Below are 22,949 nucleotides of genomic sequence, written 5' to 3'. Positions count from 1 at the left end.
CTGAGGTAAAATTCACAGTCGCGTGCTATAAAAACCCTCCCGTCTTGCTGTCAGTGTAATTGTGACCAAAGCCCTGCTTCTGCCAAGCAAGAAATGCAACTTTGTTCAAAGGAGAAAACTTGTTCAAGCCAAATACGCACATTTTCCATTCTTCTAGGGCATGGGTGTCAGCTCACATACAGTACTCAAATTTATCAATGAAGGCGGAAGCCGTCTGCCTAAATACGCACTGTTACTTTTGCAGCCGCAGCAGCACTGCCATGAAAAAAAATCTAATGAGCTACACTTGAATAATAAGGACGTTAAAATACGGTGCCATTAACTACATTAACATTAGATTCAAAGGCAGCCTGCGCATTGTGCCAATGATAAAAAATCGTAATGCAAGGCACGACTTCAGTGTTCAGTTGAGATGCAACTTGCATGTGCCAGTAGCTTAAACCTCTTCATCAAACATGACCCCCTACATGCCTTTCACCTGACCACCTTCATGCCTTTCAAAGGATACTTTAACCTCTACCAATAATTTAAAATCCCAAGTAGAGCTGACTACTTCAGGTATTTCAACAGACTCCAACTTAAGTGACACCACGCCACTGTCTAATTTGTCATGCTGTCCAAGAACTCCCTGCAAAAGTCCGAAACACTCTCCAAAGGCACATATCCATAAGAACATGATAACACCATGTAAAAGATGACATGCGGTGAGGAGGATGACCACATCCTGAAGTGACAATGCAGGCGGCGAATCCGTCATGTGTTTCTTGAGGACACATTTGATGCCGCTATTCCCTTCTCTCAGAATAACCGGCCATCGAGAAGACTTACTGCTCACCACATGTACCTTTAAGGAAACAAGACAATTTTGTTACATGGTTGCTTTAAATGAGTGAGTTGCTTGGGCCCCTTCATAAAACAGTAATTGATTTAAAATCAGTGATTTCTTTGGTTTTTTCTGGGACTGCTGCTAAACGTGAAAGTGCGCTAAACAATATCAGAACAATCAATGAAATTGCTCTGATTCTGGAAAGTATCCCACTTTGCTGCCTAGGTATCCTGAATATAAGGTTTTTATCCTTGAGAGGTTTAGTTTATTAATGAAATATTAATATTATTTGAAAGGTTATTATATTATTAGTATAATAACCTTTCTGCATTATATTTTACACACCTTCTCACAGCAAAAATGTTCTCTGTACTGTATAATCTGCTCCCTAGAATGCTGTACTGAGGCTGTCTTAATATAACTTGCAGCTAAGCGATGTTTCTATCACAAAGAAATAAACGGTCAGTCATAAGAAATCATAAATGTCGCACTGTGGCAGAAATTGTTTATGGAGTTATTTCCACCTAAAATGTTTCCCTCTCGATATGTATTACCTGGCGTAGTGGTATGAGCCAGAAGTTGAGCTGAGTAATGCTGAACTATGCTGTTGCACAATTTTTTTATAAATCACAACTATAGCACATTTTATTGCAGACGTCACTTTCTGTGTTCTAAACAATTCCCTTCAAAAGCAATTACCCCTTATTTAGCCACCTATCAAAATCCAATGCAAGCATTACTCATGCTACACCTGTATTTGGGAGTATTATTGGTACTACGGGAGTATTAAAAGCGGGAAATTGACATCTTCAGTTGCCACCGTATTGTTGCAGCCGCAACCACGTTTGGCGTGTCCGCGGTGCTGGCATATCACAGCAACAACTCTCAAGGTGTAAAAGCTAAACAGTAACAAATCCTAAATACAACATAGAGGTCTTTTTTACCACTGTTCGAGCATCCGTAGTAGGCGGAATGTGAACGCAATGGCCAATATTACTGTTCACGATAACTTCTAAACAGTGAGATTTTATTAGAATGAACACTCCCAACACTGAGTACCGCAAATGCCAGCTTACCCAACCAAAATTAAGATCTGGGTGTTTCTGCCAGGCCCGTCTCAAAGTGCACTTTCAGGAAAGTTTTGCCAACGTGTTCCGAAAAGCTCCTACTGTCACCTTGAACCACAGGCCAAGTTGTCACTGAAAAGAAGTTTCAAACCATTATTTATAAAGCAACTACCTAAAAACGCACCATGAAAGACCCAAAAATGGAAGTGCGTACTTACTTGTAGAATGCAATGATTTCATCCTGTGCAAGAGCTTAAATGTGCTGCCTTGTGACCATACACTTCCAAGAAGGGGTCCAAATACAATTAAAATGGCCATATGCATTCCTTGTTCCGCTGTTTCAAGTCTGTGTTCACCCTATTGCCTAGAAAATAAACAGTACCAAAACATTACCCAGAGAGCACGACAAAATATTGAACAATGTCTGATTCGTTCCGCGAAACTTGAATGTTTTTTACACCGCAAGACCTGGTAATCTTTTCTTGCTAAAAAATTTGAGATATAAAAATATTTCAACATACTTTAAGCTCACCTGTCCTTGGTCTATGCAAACTGGTGAATATCTGCACAATTTGCACGACTCAAAAGGTACTCTTTTGTGGCTTATGAGCTCCACAGTGTATTCATAATCCGCCACACTCTCCCCGACGACCCTTCAGCATGCCGAAGATGTCTTCAGCCATAGTGAATGCCACAGCCATGACTTCGCAGGTTCATGTAAGCAATGAAAAAAAAATTGTTTTCATTTCTATTTTGCAGATGAACAAAAACATTCAGCCATACACTGTTCCTGAACAGGTCAAATAGGATGAATACAGAATGTAGCAAGCTGCTTTCAAGGAAGACCAGAAATGGATTAATGTTTGGTGCACATCGTGGTGCAACAACTTTGCACCTAAGCGTTTTGAAAATTATTCCGACTCTCGAACAAGCTGCCACTGACATTGATAGAATAAAATTGCAGGAATGAATTATTGTTATACTTACTTTGTGTTGTTAGAACTTCTAATAGTCAACACGTGAGCCTTATGCGTAATTATTCTGAGGTCTCAGGTTGCCACTCCCATTGACAGCATAGAAGCGGCACCACACTTTCTGCGTGTTTCCACCTGCCTTCCCCTCCACAAAAGGAACGTTTTGCACTGCTAAGACAACCACTTTCCCGTGAATTTCACTACACGTCACGGAGCCAACTAACGTTGACTAGTGTAAATAGACCATCTGAATTCATCGAAGGCATTGGAAGAAACATGGAACAACACACACACCACAGACAAAGGAAAGCAGTGCTGCCGCTAACGCCTTGGACGCACATCAACATTAGACGGAATAGCGTGATCACACAGTAAATTTATGGTTCTCAGCCAACCAAACACAACGCAATTAACACGAAAGTTTGAAAATAATAAGTCTAAAGACAGACGCTCTGACAAACAAGTTGTTTAGTGTGTGCGCACGAGACAATAGCGAGCGACTAACCCGAGAAGAATCAGTACGCTGACAGGTACAGCAACCGTCAATATACAACTAAGCAACACCACACCGTAAGGGGACATGCAGACTCGAGAAATGCGTGCAGCAGCAACTTTCTAAATAGCACTAGCCAACGTACGCAGTCAGAAATGTCAAGCCGAATCCCACCCACAAACGGCAGCAAACGTTTCTTGAACACGAACAGGCAGCGGAGCGGCATGTTTATCGGACGCAGTGATGAACAAATCAATGAACAACAACCGTTACCAGAACATAAATAAGCAGCACTGACCTTTTTTGAGCCTCCTGGCAAAACAACATTTCGTCGAACAGTAAATACAGCCCGAGGATATGAAGAAATCCGCAGTTTCACGCCACAACCAAACTGCTAACGGTTCCCGCCACTATGACTGACAATGCCTCTAGTACATCAGGCGCATAACGCGAGCAATCGAGAAAACCGCTGTAGAACGCCACTTGTGGCGCTGCATGCAGAAGAACGTAAATCTAGCGCAGTAAACGCCAAGAGATAGGGGCGCTGCTGTCGTTTAAATGGTTGACGCAGTCCTGTTTTTCACTCATCGTCGTTGTACCCGTTGCCGTCCCACTATACCATGCATTCACGCAAAACGGCGCGGCCTTGCGGCTGTCAACGCATGCGTACGGCATGCCGCACTGAAGTGGCGGTCGTTTCGTAATGGTTTCGGCCAACTTTTTCTTCCTCCGTGGGTTGGGCGATGCTCGCCGTGGCCAGTGACCAGTCCGCCGAACAGATCACAAACTCGGCACCCTTGACCGCTTTTATTGGCTTCGGAAAATGGGAATAGGCCTCTAAGCGGACGTCTACGCGGCTCTGAGGCTGGAACAAAGAGCTCAGATATTAGCCAATTAATTGGGCTAGAGTTGTTTCTCGCCGCGGGCCGTAAACGCGTGCGATATGTGTGCATAAGCTTTCATGAACGCTTTACTTCGCTGTTTGCAGTGAAAACAAAACGACGCTGCTTTATTGACTGCGTTCTCTTAACAAGCCTCTCCAATACCGATAAAATACACAGCGACGCTCTTTGATACCCACGTTATAGAAAACTACTTCCGTATAGTGAATCCAGTCCGACATAGCTAATTAGCGAGTAATAATACATCTGCCCGTTTTCCAGCAGTTTTTCTTCCTGAACACCAATAGTGCAGGAAAACCGCAACGTGGGGACCAGCAGGAGAAGGCAGGTCATTCGGTGAACTTGAATTACTATGATAAGTAACAACATTAGGGTAACAAACACTGCGGCTTTTCCTGATACTGCATTGCATAATTTAAAATAAGAATACTATTTCAGTATTAATATATTAGGCAAATGCCTCGTGGTAGATTTAGTTCTCCAAGTATTCGTTTTCCAGGCTTTCGTGTTTGCTTGTGGAAATTAATAGCCGGGACGAGAACAAATACACAAACGAACTTCTAAGCATATAACTGCATGCATAGCATGATGTGTGCGCTGTAAAAGGTGACGCAGTCGGTTAACATTATGTATGTACCCCATCCCAACACAAGTAACGTGGACTAAGTACCCGTTCCACCGCAGGATGTAGCCATTTATGCATTCCTAAGAAGCTGTTAAAATTGTGCGCCTAGTACACCACAGCGACATGATGACTGAGCGTTGAACAAAAACTGCCGTTTCTGCGAAGCTTTGTAAACCAAATGCACAACATGTATTAGCCTCAACAAGTACGTCGTTATGAAGGTGCTCACAAAAGCACCACGAATTCTTCAGCACTATAGCAGTTATGGCTTCACCCGAATGGCAGATGGGTTAAGGGAAGACGTTTAGTCCTTCTCAAATTCAAGTCACTGGTGATTTTGTACTTCACGCATCAAATTAGAAAAATACGACGTTCACGAAAACGGTTTGAGGTGCCGCAGAACCCCTGAAAATGGGTTCCCGCAATTTCTTCTTTTATATAAGATATCGTTCTCTCGACATTTTCAGTGCTTTGTACGGCGTTGTCAAAGAAGTGGGAGTTCGTTTTCTGTCAAAAGACATCTTAGCCGTATTATGAAAGTTAACTGCTGCAAGGCAGTTTCATAGATGTCGGGTAAGTTAATTAAATTTTATATGCGGTACGCGTGTATATTAAACGCGCAAGTGCATCTTCGGTCAAGAAGCACCAAATATATATGTGGTTCATTGTTCCAGTTGATGCATGAAAGAGTGCATACTTCACTGCAGTGCACAAATTATGTGGAACAAAGCACGAGCAAAAAATATACAAACGCACTCTCCACAACCGTTTACTGGAACATAAGTGGAACGGTAACCGGAACCGCCGACACCGCATGACCCCATTTTTTTGGTTCCAGATAAAAATCACAAACATAAAGAAAACAAGTTGACGGTTCCAGATAAGATCCACCTATATGCCTCGTTCCAGTTATTTTTTCGTTCGGATCCACATAAAATATGTGGATCGCCCTTTTTAACTGGAACTTATATGGAACCAGATTAACAGTGTATGCAGGGCTTTGCTCTCCCTTATTTGGACGACGTCGCTATATTTTCAGAAACGTGGGAAGAGCATCTAGAACACCTTAAGAGCGTGTTTTCTAGGTTGCGAGAGGCCGGACTAACTATGAAGGCGGAAAAGTGTAGGTTTGGTTGCGCTCACGTGGCTTACTTGGGCCATGTTGTCGGCCAGGGAACTAGGAGTCCATCAGAGCTAAAAATTGCTCCGATCGTGGCATTTCCCCAGCCTCGAACTAAGACGGACATTCGATCCTTTTTGGGACTGGTCGGATATTACCAGCGGTATATCCCGAACTATTCACAGCTGGCAAGCCCCTTAACTGACGCGTTACGAAAGGGAGCACCCACTGAAGTACCCTGGGATGCCGAAAAAGAACACGCATTCAAGAGTCTCAAGGCAGTGCTTATGTGCCGACCTCTGCTCCGAACCCCTGACTATTCTAAAGAGTTTATAGTCCAGTGTGACGCAAGTGACAGAGGAATGGGTGTTGTCTTAAGCCAAGTGGGCGACGACCGCGAAGAACACCCGATTCTGTACGTCAGCCGTAAGCTGACCTGTAGAGAGGAAACGTACAGCGCTTCGGAAAAAGAGTGCGCCTGTTTAGTATGGGCGTCGCAGAAGTTGTCGTGTTACTTGTATGGAGCAAAGTTCATCTTTGAGACCGACCATTGCCCTCTCACGTGGTTGAGGCAAATGTCCCCCAAAAATGGTCGCTTGCTCAGATGGAGTCTAGCTCTCCAGGAGTATAATTTCTCTGTACGCTACAAGAAGGGAAAACTGCATGCGAATGCTGATGGCTTAAGCCGACTGTTATGAAGTAACTCAGTTGGATCGCCTCCGGGGTTTCTTTTTATTTTAACCTAGTTTAGGGCAGTCGGCCAGTGGCGTTTTCTGCGGGACCTATACCCTTGCTTTGGCGGCACCAAAATTCAGCCAAAATCAAATAGCTTCTGTGGTAAAGTGTTTCTTTATCGGTGCAGGAAGCCTGGTGGGTCTTTGGCGAATTCTGAACGTTTGCGTGTGGGGCGGTGCAGTGTTGCATGGGATAGCCCACTGGTGCTTTCCTTTGTTAATTGTTCAAGATCGTATGTTCCTTGGTGGAAGACGGCCCCTACACCCAGTTCCAGGCTCATCTCTTCCTGCCCAGCGGTCGTCAACGCTGGCCATTCGAGATTTTTCGGGCCGCGGAGGAGCTGTTAGGATCGGCCAACACAGGAATTCCTCGCAAGCCCTAGAGCAAAGTGTGTGTGGATGAATCACCCAGAGGCACGAGGAGGCAAGAAACCCTGGCGCCAGCGGCGGCGGCGGTTTCAAGTGGCGGCTTCTATATCTTCGGCTCACCGGACTCTGCGGGCCACTTCTTTTCTTCATACACGTATGAAAGAAGGGTCCACCGAAAGGAAGCTGCAGTTTCAAGTGCCCAAGCTCTTCGGTTTCCAACCATCGGCGAGAGCAGGAAGTCGCTTGTCTTCACGTGCTGGGAGCCGTGTTGAAATTCCGTTCTCACGGGGCCTCCAAAATGAAGACTTGCGCAAAGTGGTGCAACTCCGGCACAAGACACGATCCATGACGTGGATATTCACCCTTTCCATCGAACGAGTGGTCCGTGTGCATCAGCCACGCCTCATGTCGTGGGCGGTACATCAAGTGTCGTCCACTGCCCGCCTGATTGGACAACCTGGGTGAAGTTAAATTCCCTAGCCAGGGATCTGGGGAATACGAACTCTATTTAAACGGCTGTATTCGTGTTATTCTTGTTCTCCTGTCTCGACTGTCATCATGTAGAATAAACCTCCTGTACAGTTTCCTCCTAAGCAGTCATCTCGAGTCTTTAGTCCGACACCATGGCGAGCCGGGACCTGCGGGCCTGAACGAGTCAGACAACCCAAGGGCCCCTCATCTCTAACAATGGGCATTTGAAAACGCAGCAACGAAATTTCATTGTAAAGTACTCAAACAAACTGAAGTTTTCAGTGGTTGTAAACTGGAAACGAGCTCGTAACGACAGCAGCAAGCCAACACGACCACCATTCTGAAACTGCGACGAGTGGCACTATCTCGTCGCTGCTTGCTGTTCCTTACTCCCCTCGTTTCTATTTTTACCTTTGCTGGTTGGCGATTTGACGGCCAACCTCCTGTCAAGCGATTAAGATACCAAGCAAGGTCGCGGCTGTACGTGCTGGAACGGTTCGTTGGCCCCTAAGAGCCTCGAACCCGAAAATTCGTCTGCGCGACGGCGAGATGTCGAGATCGGCCGGCGGTAGTTTCGTACGCATTGGCGCACACGCTTGCGTGTTCGTTCGGAACTTCAACCGTTTACTCCACCGTTCTTTGTCATAATAAGAATGTGCACTATGTCTCACGGGCATATAACTCGCTATGCAAACTGTAAGCCCTGCCTAACATGCGTTTGCTTTTGCCGGCCTCCGCCAATCGCAGAGCATTCTCGAGTGACATCATAGGTTCTGTTGCGGAAAATGAGCTGGTGGGTCGCATGGTCATTTCCTTTTTTCCTAATTATGTAGCTTATTTGAGCGAAGTTTGCGTTATAAGTGGTGTCGTTATTGTTCTAACGAGGCAATCTTTCGAATGAACCAAACTTGTGTTTTCTCTTCATGGCTCCTTTAATAAAAGCGAATGATTTTTGCGAAGAAAATGTTTGTGTAGGATGCGACTACGCACCCACACTTGGCTGCACTTGTATTCAGTGCCTTCAAAAAGAGAGCGTTGCACGCGCAGACCTTGCACGCTGCACGAGCGCTGCAGTTAGGAGGTCTTTTAGGCGAGTAACCAACAACTGCCTTAAATGTCAAGTCGGCTTGCAGCTGTAGTAGTAGTCTGCGAGAAATACTTCTAAGTGAAGGAGGCGGAACCTCCACCTGCTTGACTTGCAATCCAAACAAGTAGCTAAAAAAGCTTTGTGTACATTCAAAATGTGCTGAAGCCATAACTAATCATTCATACGACACACTTAGTCATTGAACTTTATAGGAATATCTGTGTTCGATTGTGCTCCAGGGCGCGCCATCCTGTAGTGCGTTTGATCAGCACAAAAATATATTATGGTGAACGATTGACTGCACAACTGTGTATTATGAGTTATGAGTTATCAAGAGCGGCGATGGAGATCCTCATGCAAGACTGAAATGTAGTCGTTGCATGCTGAATTTGATGCTGCGACTTCTTTGGAGTTTCTAATGAAAAAAGATTAAAAAGGGGGCTCGCGCCCACACGTGCTTTTCACGATCTTGAGTGGCCGCAGTCAATAGAGTTATAGCAGAGCACAGAACCACCCGCCGCGGTGGCTAAGTGGCTAAGGCGTTGCGCTGCTGAGCACGAGGTCGCGGGTTCAATTCCCGACCACGGCGGCCGCTTTTCTGATGGAGGCGAAAGGCAAAAACGCCCGTGTGTATGAGATTTCGGCGCACATTAAAGATCCCCAGGTGGTCAGAATTAATCCGGAGCCGTCCACTACGGCGCGCCTCATCGCCGTTAACGCGTTGGCGCGTGAAACCCTACAATCAATCAATCAATACAGCTAGAGCGCAGAACCTACGCCGGTAGCGTATTCCCAAACCATATCCCGTAGGGGCCCAGGCCGACCACACCCCCTTGAAATGGCGATGTCACAGCGTGACGTCACTTTCTCTCCGTGCGCGACTTCATGCGACGGGGATTTTTTTTTCTTTCGTTTTGGGCGGCGGCCGATGGTTTCGCTCCGTGCGCGAGGCTGGGGCTGAGGCGCTGGGGAGCTTACGCACATTTAGTAGAAGTTAGAGGCCCAACCACATGCAGCGTACTTTCGGCGTTTTCTCACGTGGCGACGCGAGCTGACGCGCGAGCAACGTTGATGTCTACGCTCGCCAGATATCGGCGTCGACGCAGCGCGAGAAAGCAGCGGAAAGCTTGCAGTAGCGGTCGGGTTTCACGTCCTTCTCGTGCTTTGGGGTCATTCCTTTCAGCAGAAGAGAATCAATTTCTTTTTAACTTGCGGTTATCGGCTGCCTTGAGACAAATTGCAAGCTATTTCTGTTCGAAAGCGCTCATTCATTTGTGGGTTGTTTGGTTTTCATCGGGGAGATCGGGTATTTGCGATAGCTTTTTTTTGGGGCGCCGTCAAAACAGCACACGACGAAAGGGCACGCGACAAAAGAGCACCGACATAACAGCACGGCGTCAAAAGGGCACGCGACAAAACAGCACGACACAAAACAGCACGGCGTCAAAATAGCACGCGACGGAAGAGCACACCGACAAAACAGCACAGCGTCAAAACAGCACAGCGACAGAAGGGCACGATTTTATGGAATTCGTAACTGGACAATTGTTTAGATTTTAAAGCGTCTACAAACCTTATAGAGGGCGCAAGATGCTCTGTAGGAGTTTCTCTTCACGTTCCGCTACTCTTTCTCGAAAAACATGTTCCGGCGTTAATTTTTACACTATGTAGGATGTTTGAAATGAAAGCGGCAAAAGCCAGGGCCGTCATTTGGTAAAACTATTCAGACACCATGAGAAAACAAACTGGTATATAACCAAAAATTCAAAAAGAAAAGAGGAAAAGTTGGGCTATATGAAACTCAAAATGGCTTTTCTTTCCTTTTCAAGATCAAAGTTCATAGAACCGATCCCTTACACTAATGGTTTTTGAAGTAGCCCTTCAGTTTTGGGGGGTAATATCAGAGTAATAAATAATAATAAAAATAATAATAATAACAAGCTATTGCCTTGAGACCCCCTTACAAAACCTTTTGGAAGTATCTGCGTATTACAGTTGTTTCGATTCTATACAAATATTTTCCACCCTTGCAGTTCCGATTGAATGTAGAAGTGCCACAATATGTGGAAGCTCTCTTCCACCTTATGCGACTCGGCGTTGCCTACACATTTTTTCTTGTTTAAAAATGGCGCAGCTTGCAGTTCAAGAGAAAAAGCAGAGCTGGCGGCCCCCTCTCTTCGTCGGAGACCAGTCTGTTGCATCTCACATTTATTTCCGAACTTGCCGCTGGAAGGTCTCCAAGACTGTCAGGCCCGGATCGTTTCGTCCGCAGGCTTCCACATCTTTTCCTAAGTGGGCCGCCCGCGCTAAAACTGGCGGCCGGGTCTAAAATCAACGCCCGCGCTACAAACCCAAAGGAAATGCGGTGCGCCCGGAATGCGATGCTCAATCAGTATACATAATGGGAGGATCCCAAGTTCGATACCGACCGCGGGCAGGGGCCCCTTAGGAGCTGGGGATGTTGGCGTCTCCTGTCGTCGTCTTCGTCGTCGTAATCGTCGTCGAAATCATCGTCTCACGTAGTCATGGTGCTAAAACACAGGAAAAGTCGTTTACGCCTCGCGCTAGAACGTAACGCGTAATAAAAAACCGGGACACTCGTTTACCCCTCGCGCTGGACCGGTTCGTAACGATTACTAAAAAAACACCGAGACACTCGTTTACGCCTCGCGCAAGAGAGCTTCGTGCTTCAAAGACAAGAGGCTTTTACAGCTACGCTGTATACCTCTACCACCAGTGGTTTAATCTCCGTTGGCAAAAACGCCAAGGCGCGAAGAATACACTTATATACTGCATACATAGCCCCACCTCAGGTTTCACGTTAGTGGAGATGGCCCAGGATTTTATTTTCCAATTATTGTTATTGTGTTGTTCACTGCCGCTGGTTCAACCGTGCTACCCTCGGGCCTTTGGGGTGGCGCGGTGTTAGGTTTCCGGTTTCATGGTGTTTCTGATTTCTGGTTTCATGCCCTCCCGAACCACGGTTATTTCTCAGGCTTCGAGGCTTTTTGTTGAGACTGACGGACAAAGCTCGGCCTCAACAGTTCTGCTGTTAAAAGGACTGTGAAAATTCGCCATCCCGCGCATGCGGAGAGCACAAGGCAGATGTTTCCAGCGTGTTATTTTAAACTGCCCAATATACTCCCGGCCAAAACGTGAACTTTACCACGAAAAATAGCAGTAGCTAACCATATTATGGTGGGTACAGAAAATATTAGGTATATGGCCTGACGCTGGGCGTCAAAATAAGGTTGTCCGTGCCTCCAATGGATTCTATAACTCAACAGGTATCCCTTCAAACTAATAACGGGTAGTTTAAGCCTTTCGCCGCGAATTCCAGATTACGAGCCCAGAAGGACCAACTAAACCTCGGGAACCTTGTGTACGTTGTCGTGTGCTTGTGATTTCTTTAATTGGGTCTATAGCCTTTCGTTCAGCGAAATGGAGTAGCCGGGGTTTACTGGCTTCCAAACCTTCCTCTGAGTAAACCAGCAAACCCAGCTACCTACCTATTTTCTAAAAGACCCAGATGAGTTCCTAGGAGTAAAAGCTTCAACATAGCTTGACCAAGACCAAGGATTCAATACATAGCATGGCTTACACTGCATAGACCTACAGTGTCGAAATATTTACAATATAAACAATATGATGTTCCCTCGAATGCGTACCTTGTAAAAAAATTGGAAAATTCAAATTCGCTAGATACGAGGATAAGAAGTTATAGCAACCAACACACAAAGGCTGAACATAATAGCGAACAGTGTTTGCGAAAGATGAAAAATCCCGTACCATCACGTGAAACCTGGAAAGGGGCAAAGCATGCAGTGTATAACAGTATTCTTGGCGCCTTGGCGTTTTTGCCCATGGAGATGAATTCGTTGGGGGGTAGAGCCTAGAGGTATACAGCTTTGCTGAAAAAGTCTCGTTTCTTTGAAGCAGGAAGCGGTCTAGTGCGAGGCGTTGGAAAACGAGTGTCCCGGTGGGTTCTTTTAGTAAGCGTTTTTTCCCATGGTGATGTCAATTTCTAGCGCGAGTCGTTGGAAAATTAGTGTTCCGGTGTTTTATCACCATGACTGCAAAGACGACAATGACAGGAGACGCAGAAAGCCCGAGCTCGTAAGGGGCTTCGCCCCTAAAGTAGTGACCGATGATTGGCTTAACATACAGGACAGCGATTCCGAATAAAACAGAATCACATCATAAATGACATTCAGTGGAGCAGGTTGGAAACTAAACACTATATACGCAGACATTGCGGGAAGCAATGTAGTTATTCAATTCAACGCAAATTATTCTTGCACAGCTGATATTCAAGGCACAGCGTGAGCATAAATCCAAAGCGGTGGGTTTAAACAAGTAAGCCTACAATCAGTTAACGCGCTAAAATAAACTGCCACCAAATAATCCCTTTCTTTGGGAAAGGCGTTTCCTAGAAGGAGGATTCTGTCAAGACGTTTCGTTGAATTAAATCGTACACATAGAGAAGCGTCTTTTGCGCGGATGGACAAAAGATAAGCGAGGTTGTTTTATTATATTCACGCTTACTGCATTTAAAGTTGGTATTTCGACAGCAATCTTGCGTTCTTATTTTGTTGTACACTGTAGGTATCGATGCCGCTCATTTATGTCTTTCAAAACAAATTTATAACGATGAAGGGCTTAGATCTTTTGGTTTTGAGGGATAGTTGCATGCATTTTTTTTAACATGGCAAAAATGTATGCCTCGTTTCAGTTGCTGCCTTTCAAATGCTATATGCAAACACGGCTCCAGGACACAAAACAATAATCAAAGTAATTTAATGAGGAAGACGGCTGAAACACCAAGCTTTCTCTGGTTTAAATGAATAAAGTGGGCGCTTATGATTCGTGTCTTTGAATTAGATTTATTCAGATCTTAGAGCGGCTTAGAGTATAATTCGATTGAGAAAGCACGCCATTCTGAACTATTTATTAGACATGTTCTTGCTCGCCCTTCTGCGTTATTTTAGGCCAGCGGATGGTTATGCGGCCTTTCCAAAAATGTACATTTATTTGTGCAATATGAGACGACATATTCGAAGCTATCAGTCAATTTTGTTCTGTATTTCTTTTTTCTAAGGACTTAATTCATAGAACAAATCAGTGACAGTATCATCGTTTTTTTTTTTTTTCACTGGTTTCTTGTAACAACTTATTGCCATATTATTTTAGCAAAGCTTTTAGCAACCTGCGACAACAGCTGAGTAATATAGCACCGCGGCCTGCGTATTTGAAGTGAATGCGTGTTGAAAAATCGTTTAAAAGAAAGGTCAACCAATGAAAAAGGATCGACGAGCGATCGTCATTAAATAATCGCAGAAGACATTGTTTCAAAAACACACGCAATTATAATTTCTCTATATCAATCATGTTTCCAGTATTATTTTTCGGGATTTTCTTTTCCTGTATTTGTTGATTTTAGAATATCTATAAGATGCACACTTTTTATTTGGTTAAGTAATTTTTGTAAGTTTGTTCTTTCTGTTCTTGGGCGTTCAAAACTTCGTTGGACCAACGCATCCAGATGACACGGGTCAGCTTGTTTTGCCTTAGTCTGCATATGCTTTCGTAGTACCTACGAAGGTCTCTGTAGGTTTTTTCTGCCAGCAATGCCGGAGATGAAATGGGGGGAAGGGAGTGTAGGTGGCGGCCGAAGAGCCCTAGGGAAATAATTGAGACGCTATTGTACAGGACACTTTAGACTCGCCAACTTAACGTGCGTGCCTCGGCTCGCAGGGGGAAGGTCGACAAACCCTAATTCCAAGGAAGGAGTTCCGGGCGCCCCGCGGTGACGGTCGTCATTGTATTGGCGTTGGTCGTCGTCTTTTGGAGGGAAAAACCTGATGCGGTGGGAAAATGGGAGGGTAGACGAAGACGTTGACCAGAGGGGTCTGCCGGCTTGAGCCGATAGCTGGCGGATTGCCAGAGAGTAGTCATCGCTAGCTTATTTAGTGACGCTGGTCATCGCCTTGCAATATACGCAAACAAAGTTATAATAAACGAGTGATGGCACAAGCAATCATGATATAATCAGCCGGAGAGTTCAATCTCGTCTGCGTCGTCGGTGCAGCCGCAACGAGTCCTAGTGTCTTCCTCAGGGGTCACGGAATCCGCACAAAAAAAGAACGTGAATGATGTGACGCGAGTAAATCAACACAGCCGCTGCTTGAGCTGGCGCACATGGGTATGTTGTGCCCGCTAATTAAAGGGATGAAAATGACTGGAAAAACAGGCAAGAAGGGGGTCCTCTAGCCGGTATCCGGACATTTCGGTGTATATGTCGGTGCACGGACATTGTGGTTTGTGGACCACGAAACAACCCGAACACCATTTGCAACTCTAAGAATCTCCCTCTCAAAACAACCGCGTTATTTGCACGGTTGTTCACAATCCCTCCTTTCAAATGCACACGACAGCATTTGCCCCCGTCCGTAACCTCGACTGCGCCATCTCCTCACTAAAAACGAGTGGGGGGTCGGCTTTTGTTGCACCTAAGAGGAACAAAGGGGCAGTACCATCCCTGCCCCCCCCCCCCCCCCCGCCGCTTCCCCTGACACAACAGCAACAAACGGGTATTCGAGGGCGTGCGCGGGGGCGTACAATGCGTGCACGTGCTTTCAAAAAGGTCGGTTCTTCCTCCACGACAATATCGCAGGCTTGTCTGGAGAAAAAACGAGGGACAACAGTGTTTGAAAATTCAGTTGATCGTGACAAGGCAGTTTACTTAAAACTTTTTATTAGATTTTCTGCATTTTGCGGGCAACTGAATGTTTGTAAAGCTGCCTTCTTGGTAAAGGGAGAGTGTGCTTTATTTTCAGCAAATATAATTAAGAATGCATTATACTATAGGGAACACCGTCCAAATTCCTTAGCTGATTTGCTTGCCATAAAAAAAGCGAATATAAATTAACGACTTCTTCTGAATAAAAAAAACATGTACAAAAGAATTCGATCAGTTGTCTGCATGACGTGTTTCTTGAACGACTTATAAAACAAAAATATGCAAATGCTCGACTTCTAAGAATAACTGGCAAAAATCAAACATGTCATCAACATAAAACTGCAATAACTTCACTAGGCTGGTGTTCATAACCCGCGTTATGCGGAAATAAAAAAAACGGCTTTTTCAAACTACAGCAAGCACCCGATAAATCGGTCGCCGAAAACTTCTCACACCGAAATGTCCGTGCATTGAAATGTCCGTGGACCGGTATGTCCGTGGACCGATATGTCCGTACACCGATATGTCTGTGCACCGAGATGCCCTGCACCGAAATGTCCTACACAGGGATCCGGACATTTCGGTGCAGCACGTTTCGGTGCGGACATTTTGATGCACAGACATTCCGGTGCACGGGCACTTCCCAGCCCCGTCTGACCGTGGTGGGATGCAGGAACAAATGGTCCCGGAACTTATGACCTCAGAACAAATGGTCCCGGGCACCTCTTCGGGCAAAATGATTCCACAAAACCTTACGTTGGCTCTTTGTTTAAATATGTTGCATCTTGCTGAAGTGTTGTATTGCCTTCTGTAATAAAAACTGTCAGTAAACCATCGCTTTATTTTAGTATGCATTTTTGCGCAAATGCAAATGCATGGCGTAACACAGTTGGTCTGTTTCTTGTTATTTTTTATTTGTGTTTCCGCCGTTATTTTCCGGCTTTTTATTTCATTCTTTGTGGTAGATGTTTGAAAATACATTTTTATTTCTTTAGTAGTTTGCAATATTTCTTACTTTTTTATTTATTTCATATTATTTATTTAATATTAATTTATTTTGTGTTTATCAAAAATACGCACTACAATGTATCTTTATTTACGATATTATAACTATTAAAGCGTTACATCCGCTAATTATATATATTTTTGCTAGTTCTCCCCACCCCTCTCCGAGGTTTTCCTTGTCGCAGCAACTACACTAACAACTAAGTCCAGGCACGGCCAGACTCCACGCTCCTTTCTCACTCACGAAGATAGTTTTTGAGTCCAGCCGTGTTCCAGGAAGACACACCTGTCGCGAGGAGCCGCCGCGAGTAAGAGAGGTTGGTGACAGGCAGAGTTCCGAGATATGGGCATGCCTCATTACGACTACCTCGCGTACCATGGGCTGGGCCGCTGGTCTAACGTAGCTATCACGACATTCAGCACCATGACTAATTTCTTCTAAAGAGGACAACGAGGGCCAGCTCAAGCAAAAGAAATATTCTACCGAAGCGAACCACCTACACTCCCCCCCCCCCTCCCCGCCCTCTCATTCCTGTTTGATCTCGCTTTTTAAGGGTCGTCCCAAAAAGGCAAGTCTGGCGGCGTGGTGCATCAACTTGCATCAATCGTTGGCTTTTCATTGAACCATGACAAGTGACTGTCTTTGGTTCTCGCAATTTCTGGGAACGTAAAGCCATCAGGAAGACAAAGCGAAAACATGTTTTCGTGTTTGCGCAAATAAACTGCATATATTTGTACTCAAATGCAATTCCGAACAATGAAGTTTGTTGTTGATGGTGGGTGACCAGTTTCGATGAAGCTCACCTGCTGCCTTTAGCGATTGTTACGCTCCCGCAGCACGCCGGTAAAATTAACAAATCATGTTAGCAGCACTCTTCTAAACCTTGCAGCAAGATACGAGGCGTATTACTAGCTACATTGCATATTTTTAGAGAAAAAACAAAAGTATCTAAGCTGCAAGCTGCCAAATTATCAAGGTCCGAAATCTTTATTAGCGCCGGTTCGCTTTATCCGAATAGCAGATATCCAAGCCTTTCAGATGGAGAGCGCAGTAACGCAGCTTAGCTGACGAAATATACCATTCATCGTGAAAAAATTCTTTATTGAAATAGCGATAAATCGGCGAGCGTGATGCACTAGTACAGCTCTATGTTGTCTGATATTCAGCAGTACCGGCCCACTCACATTTTCCATACTTCACATAACCTAAATAATACTGCCACAGTAAATAGGCTCCCCGCAAAGGCTCAAGTGGGACTCGCTTCACAAGCTTTAATAAACAGAACAAAGCAAAGGAAGCGCGGGAGAACATACACGTACGACGACAAATTTGTATGCAGCATTTAACTCAAGTAAATTCAGCCTTAGCAAATTTATTATATAGGGTGATCAAAGTTAAGTCGACAGGTTTTTTTTTAAATTAGGCGTTTAATTTCATGTCAAGACCACCTCTACAGTGAGGTGAGGTTATGCGTTCAGGGGCACACAGAATGAGGTGCTAAATATTGATGTCGTTGGCTTAATTACTAAAATTGAATAATTAACATTTTTGTGGCTGCAGTAAGTAGGCATGTTTGTATTGAGAAGTTACATGTAGTTTCATTTGGGACAATTCGTCTAGCGCATCCGTACCCCGAGATATCGAACTGCGAAGTTTAATTACCGTTTGAATGATTACGCATGCTAGACAGAGACGACCGGCGCAAAGCTCCTCCCCTTTCTTCTGTTTCGATTGCGGTTCTAGCTGAGTACTGCAGATTGCGATAACGCCAGCCAAGACTGAGAGGGTACCAGTTATCACTTTTTCTTATGCCTCCACCTCGTTGTCGAACTAACACCGTACACAGCAGGCGCGTCACAAAAGGGAGGAGCTTTGCGCTGGTCTTTACTGTCTTGCATGCGTAATAATGCGAATGGCAATTAAACTTCACGGTTCGACATCTCAGAGCACGAATGGGCTAAAAGAATTCTGCCAAATGGAACTGCGTGAAAACACGCTTGCCTCTAAGTTTTCAATACAAACATGCCTGCTTACTGCAGCCGTTAAAAAGTTAATTATTCAATTTAAGTTAACTAAGCCACGGACATCTACAGTTACCACCTTACTGTGTGCCCCCCTTGGCGCATAACCTCACTGCAGTGGTGGTCTTCACGTATATCTAAGCGTCTAATTTTAAAAATAAATGTCGACTTAACTTTGATCAGCCTGTCTACAGACAGATGCAAAATACATTGTTCAGTGGCTAGGGCGTTGCGCTGCTGAGCACGAGGTCGCGGGTTCGATTCCCGGCCGCGGCGGCCGCTTTTCTGATGGAGGCGAAAAGTAAAAACGCCCGTGTGTACGAGATTTCGGCGCACGCTAGAGATCCCCAGGTGGTCAAAATTAATCCGGAGCCCTCCACTACGGCGCGCCTCATCGCCTGCGTTGAGTCGGCGCGTTAAACGCTGCAATCAATGAGCAAAATACATTGTGCACAAATACCGACATATAAATATAAATACACTGACCCCCTCCCTCCTTTTCTCATAGAGGCGCTCACACATAGGTACAGTAGTGGTGGGACCTTTTTTTCCTACTTTGAAGTTGGGACCATTTGTTCCTGGACTATTTGTTCCGGGACCATTAGTTACTGGGTCATTTCTTCCCGTACCATTTTTTCCGCGACTGGGCGTGGTGTATTACCTCTGAACGTATGGTGCGAGAAAATCACCACGGCGGCTGTTTGAGCCGGCGCGCGTGCCCCTGTCATACCCGTGAATTCAAGTGTTGAAAAAAAAAATTGAGCAAATGCGTGCCTCAAACGACCGCGTAATTCGCGGGTCGAGTGGGAGAGGGCAGCGATCGTTGAATGATAGAGACTATAGCAGTGCGGGGGCCGGAATTTCTAGGCCCGGCCCAACCCCGCCTGGTAGAGACACGGCCAATGCTGCAGGCCCGAGCCCGACAAAATATTAAGGTAAAAGCCCGAGCCCGGCCCGAGCCCGAAGGCATTTTATAAAAGAAACCCGAGCCCGCGCACTGTTTTTTAAGCTCAGCCTAAGTCCGCCGGACTCCAAACATGAGCCCTCAATGTTTGGTCATTTTAGCCTAAAATAAGGATAGACGGAGTATATTGAATTTACACTTGTTCAATACTTAGACCTATATGCGTACAACATAAATATCCTGACCTAAAAAATGTATCTTTACGGAAAAGTTTGGTCAAATAGGCGCTGCATTTGCGACAGTCTTCAAACTTGAAGCCCAATGAGGATGATGCTGAAAAAAGTGGATATTTTTATTTATGCATTTCTTAGACAGATATTCCACGTTTCGTTATTTCATTCAATTCGTTTCCTAAAGAACTCTCTGTCCTACTTGTTTTTACGCTAATACACTCGGCCAAGAGCTAGTTTAACTTGTACTTCTCTCAATTTAATTTGCCAAGGTTCGTTGTCGGTTTGCATCAGGTGTCTATCCAAGTAGACCTAAGTTCCTCCCATGCTCACAAAGTTTTCTACTCAAAAAGTCGCTTTATGTGCAAAAAGGTATGGGTATAAAAAGCTTTAAGAAAGACCCAAGGGTGCGTTGCTTATCTTTGGTGGTACGGTCTGCACCAAGTGCGATGTCCAAGTCACATTGGTTCCTTTTGTTTTAGTTTGAAAAACAGATGAAAGAGACAATCATGTACTCTACTACCAGAGTTCTCTCGTTTTCTAACCCTTTCTCTCCCACTATGCTGATGAAGACCATACGTTTTCTTTTGTTGGCTTGAAGGCTTCCTAAGTACAATACGTCATTTTGTTATTTTTTTTAGCATCGCCACGGCGACAGACTGACAACACTCAGCTTTTTTTGTTTTATTTCACCCAAATGATCAATGAGCCGAATTTTTGTTGTCAAGATTCTAAATTTGCGGCACACGACTGCCGGGATTCAGGGTTTGCCGGGGCCGGCTCGGCCCAAAACCCTGAATTTGTTTAATCCCAAATTTGTTCAAACCCAAGCCCGGCCCGGGCACGAGAAAATGCGGGCTATCCGGCCCGAGCATGGCTCCCGGGTCGGGCCGGGCCGGGCCGGGCCGGGCTGGGCGCGTCCTTTTGGACCGTCCTGGGCCCGAGCTGCGCCTTAACTAGAGCACTACCGGGGCTGCAATTTCTAGGCCCGGCCCGAACCTGCCCAATAGAGACATGGCCCGGGCCTAGGCCCAGCCCGGGCCTGGCAAACTTCTAAAGTGTGGGCCCGAACCAGACCCGAGCCAGGCAGAATTTTATAAAATAAGCCTGAGCCCACCAGAATGTTGTTAAATGCCCTCCCTAGTCCGACAGGCTATAAACATGAACTCGAAGAAGTTTGCTGTTAGCTTAAAAAGCGTAAGCACAAAGCGAATACGACTAATTTAGATTTAAATTTCGATTAAACTTGGACCGTACTTTGTACAACTTCAATATCCTCACTTAAGAAACTGTTTTTTCAGTAGTCGTGAACTCCATTTGCCGCTTCATTTGCAAGTCTTCGAAATCAAGACACACCGAGGATACTTTAAATGATTCGGAGCAAGTGGATAATTTTTTGTAATATTGTAATCCTTCAGCAGATACTGCAGCTTTGGCTGTTCCATTACTTGCGGAAATTTGTGCAGACGATGCGTCCGGTTTCACCTCTTCATTTTAGTATTTTCCTCTAGTTACGTTGGTAGCAATATTTTATCGGCGCTTCTGTTCCTTTTTCCCTTTCTTGATGGCTTTAAAAAAATTCTTCCCGTAAGAAACCACGGGCTCTGCTTGAAAAATTGGTATTTCAAACTCTGCACATAGTGCAAACTGTAGGTAGCGTTTGTTCTGTTTGTGTTTGTTTGAAAAGAAAAAGGAAAAGACAATCACGTTGTACTGTGTGGCTAGAGTGCTGTCGCTCTCTGGCCCACTCTCTCCCACTATACTGATGGGTCCCAGATATTTTTTATAGATGTGAAGATTTTCTAAGTGCCATCGTCTTTTATCATATCTTTTTAACAGCGCCGTAATGAATTTACACTTCACTTCTTTTTATTCTCACTTAACCTGAAAGATGAACAAAAATGTTTTTGTTGTCAACAATTTATAATTTGCGGCACAGGATTGCCCGGCCTCAGGGATGACCCGGCCGGGTCGGGCTGGCACTGCCCGAAAATATTTTGGTCCAAGCCGAGCCCGGCCCGGGCCCGAGAAAATGCGTGCTACCCGGCCCGAGCCCGCCCTGCCAGTGCACTACGTCAGACTACCTAGCTGCGCCATCGCACCCAACTGTTTCAGTTTTACAGGGCTGCATGTACCCTTGCGGTGTGCTGTTTTGTCGTCTGCTGTTTTGACGCCGTGCTATTTTGTCACGTGCGCTTTTGTCGCTGTGCTTATTTGTCGCTGTGCTTTTTTGACGTGTGCGCTTTTGACGCTGTGCCCTTCTGACGCTGCGCTGTTCTGTCGCCTGCTGTTTTGTCGCGTGCCCTTTTGACTCCGTGCTGTTGTGGCCGTGCTGTTTTGTCGCGTGCCCTTTCGTCGCGTGCTGTTCTGTCAGTATACCCTTTTTTTATGTAAAAAAGGGAGCTCTGGCTACGTCGCTTGTAGTATTAGCATGATGGGGTTTGGCTGCAAGATTGGTGCGTTACGACCAAGCCTTATCAACGCCAGAATGCTAGCGGCGCATGCCATTCCATTCGTTGCTACCGTGGCTTGCGTAGGGAAGACCGAGGTTTTGCGATAGCTTATCTTGACTCAAATAAGGGGGCTGCGTTTACATCGCTTGTAGTAATAGCATAACTGCCCTCGGACCCAAGATGGGTGCGTAAGAAACAAGCGTTACCACGGCTCAAATCTCTCAAACATGACCAAAGCAAATCACTCGACAATATTCGTTGGCAGCCTCTGTTGGTATACAAATTTTTTGGGATCCGCGTCTTCTCCTGGCGTGGTCGAGCAGTTGCGCGCTTGTCTGCTGGCGTTTTGTTTAGAAAGTCCGTGGTTGAAATCTTGGCGAATCGTTTTTTTTTCTAATGAGGGTTTCACCGGCTTTTCTTTTCTTTTTCAAGCTAAACAAAGGGGGCCAGAGTGCCTTGCCATTTAACCTACAAGTGACGTTCGACGGTACCCTCAGTATCAAGGCAGCCCTGAAATGCGCTTTCCTCACACTTTGAATACCCATGAAGATGCAGTCGGTACATAACATCAAGGTTAAATCAAGTAGCAAGTAAAGTTGTGCTAAGTGCGTCTTCGTTCATCATCCTATCTTACTTTATTCAGATTTTACGGTAATGACACAATTATAAAAACGGATCAATACGCTCGCTGATGTTAACAGCAGATGAGCGACCGACGTACGCGTGTGCTTTCGACCGATTGGGAGCAAACTTTTTGCGCTTAGGAACGGAATCCAAAAGGCCACCCCAGATCAAAAAAACATTTTCGTCTTCACTGTAATGATCGAGAGTGTTCGCTTCCAGGAACGTAAACAATGACCACATGTACGTGAAAAAGCGTCCGCCTGCGCGCGAACTTAGAGCACCGCGCCCAGCGCCAGCTCAACTA

At 45.3% G+C, this 22,949-nt stretch overlaps 1 protein-coding gene and 1 long non-coding RNA gene across 6 annotated transcripts in view; one reads left to right on the top strand and one right to left on the bottom strand.

The window, feature by feature from the left end:
• LOC144142586 (mitochondrial amidoxime-reducing component 1-like) overlaps nucleotides 1-22,949 on the top strand; it is a 140,705-nt gene that overhangs the window by 40,183 nt on the left and 77,573 nt on the right. The window lies entirely within an intron of this gene.
• On the bottom strand, nucleotides 340-2,253 carry LOC144142605 (uncharacterized). Its single transcript, XR_013317007.1, has 3 exons — nucleotides 2,112-2,253; nucleotides 1,903-2,025; nucleotides 340-844 (listed from the first exon to the last, which is right to left on the bottom strand). It is a non-coding gene; the product is annotated as an uncharacterized LOC144142605 (long non-coding RNA).

This window comes from Haemaphysalis longicornis, unplaced genomic scaffold (genome assembly GCF_048455015.1).
Source record: "Haemaphysalis longicornis isolate Haplotype H1 unplaced genomic scaffold, Haemaphysalis longicornis Haplotype H1 scaffold_1, whole genome shotgun sequence".
Lineage (NCBI taxonomy): Eukaryota > Metazoa > Arthropoda > Arachnida > Ixodida > Ixodidae > Haemaphysalis > Haemaphysalis longicornis.
Note: the sequence above shows the minus strand (reverse complement) of the source record. Positions and strands in the feature narration are given on the sequence as shown.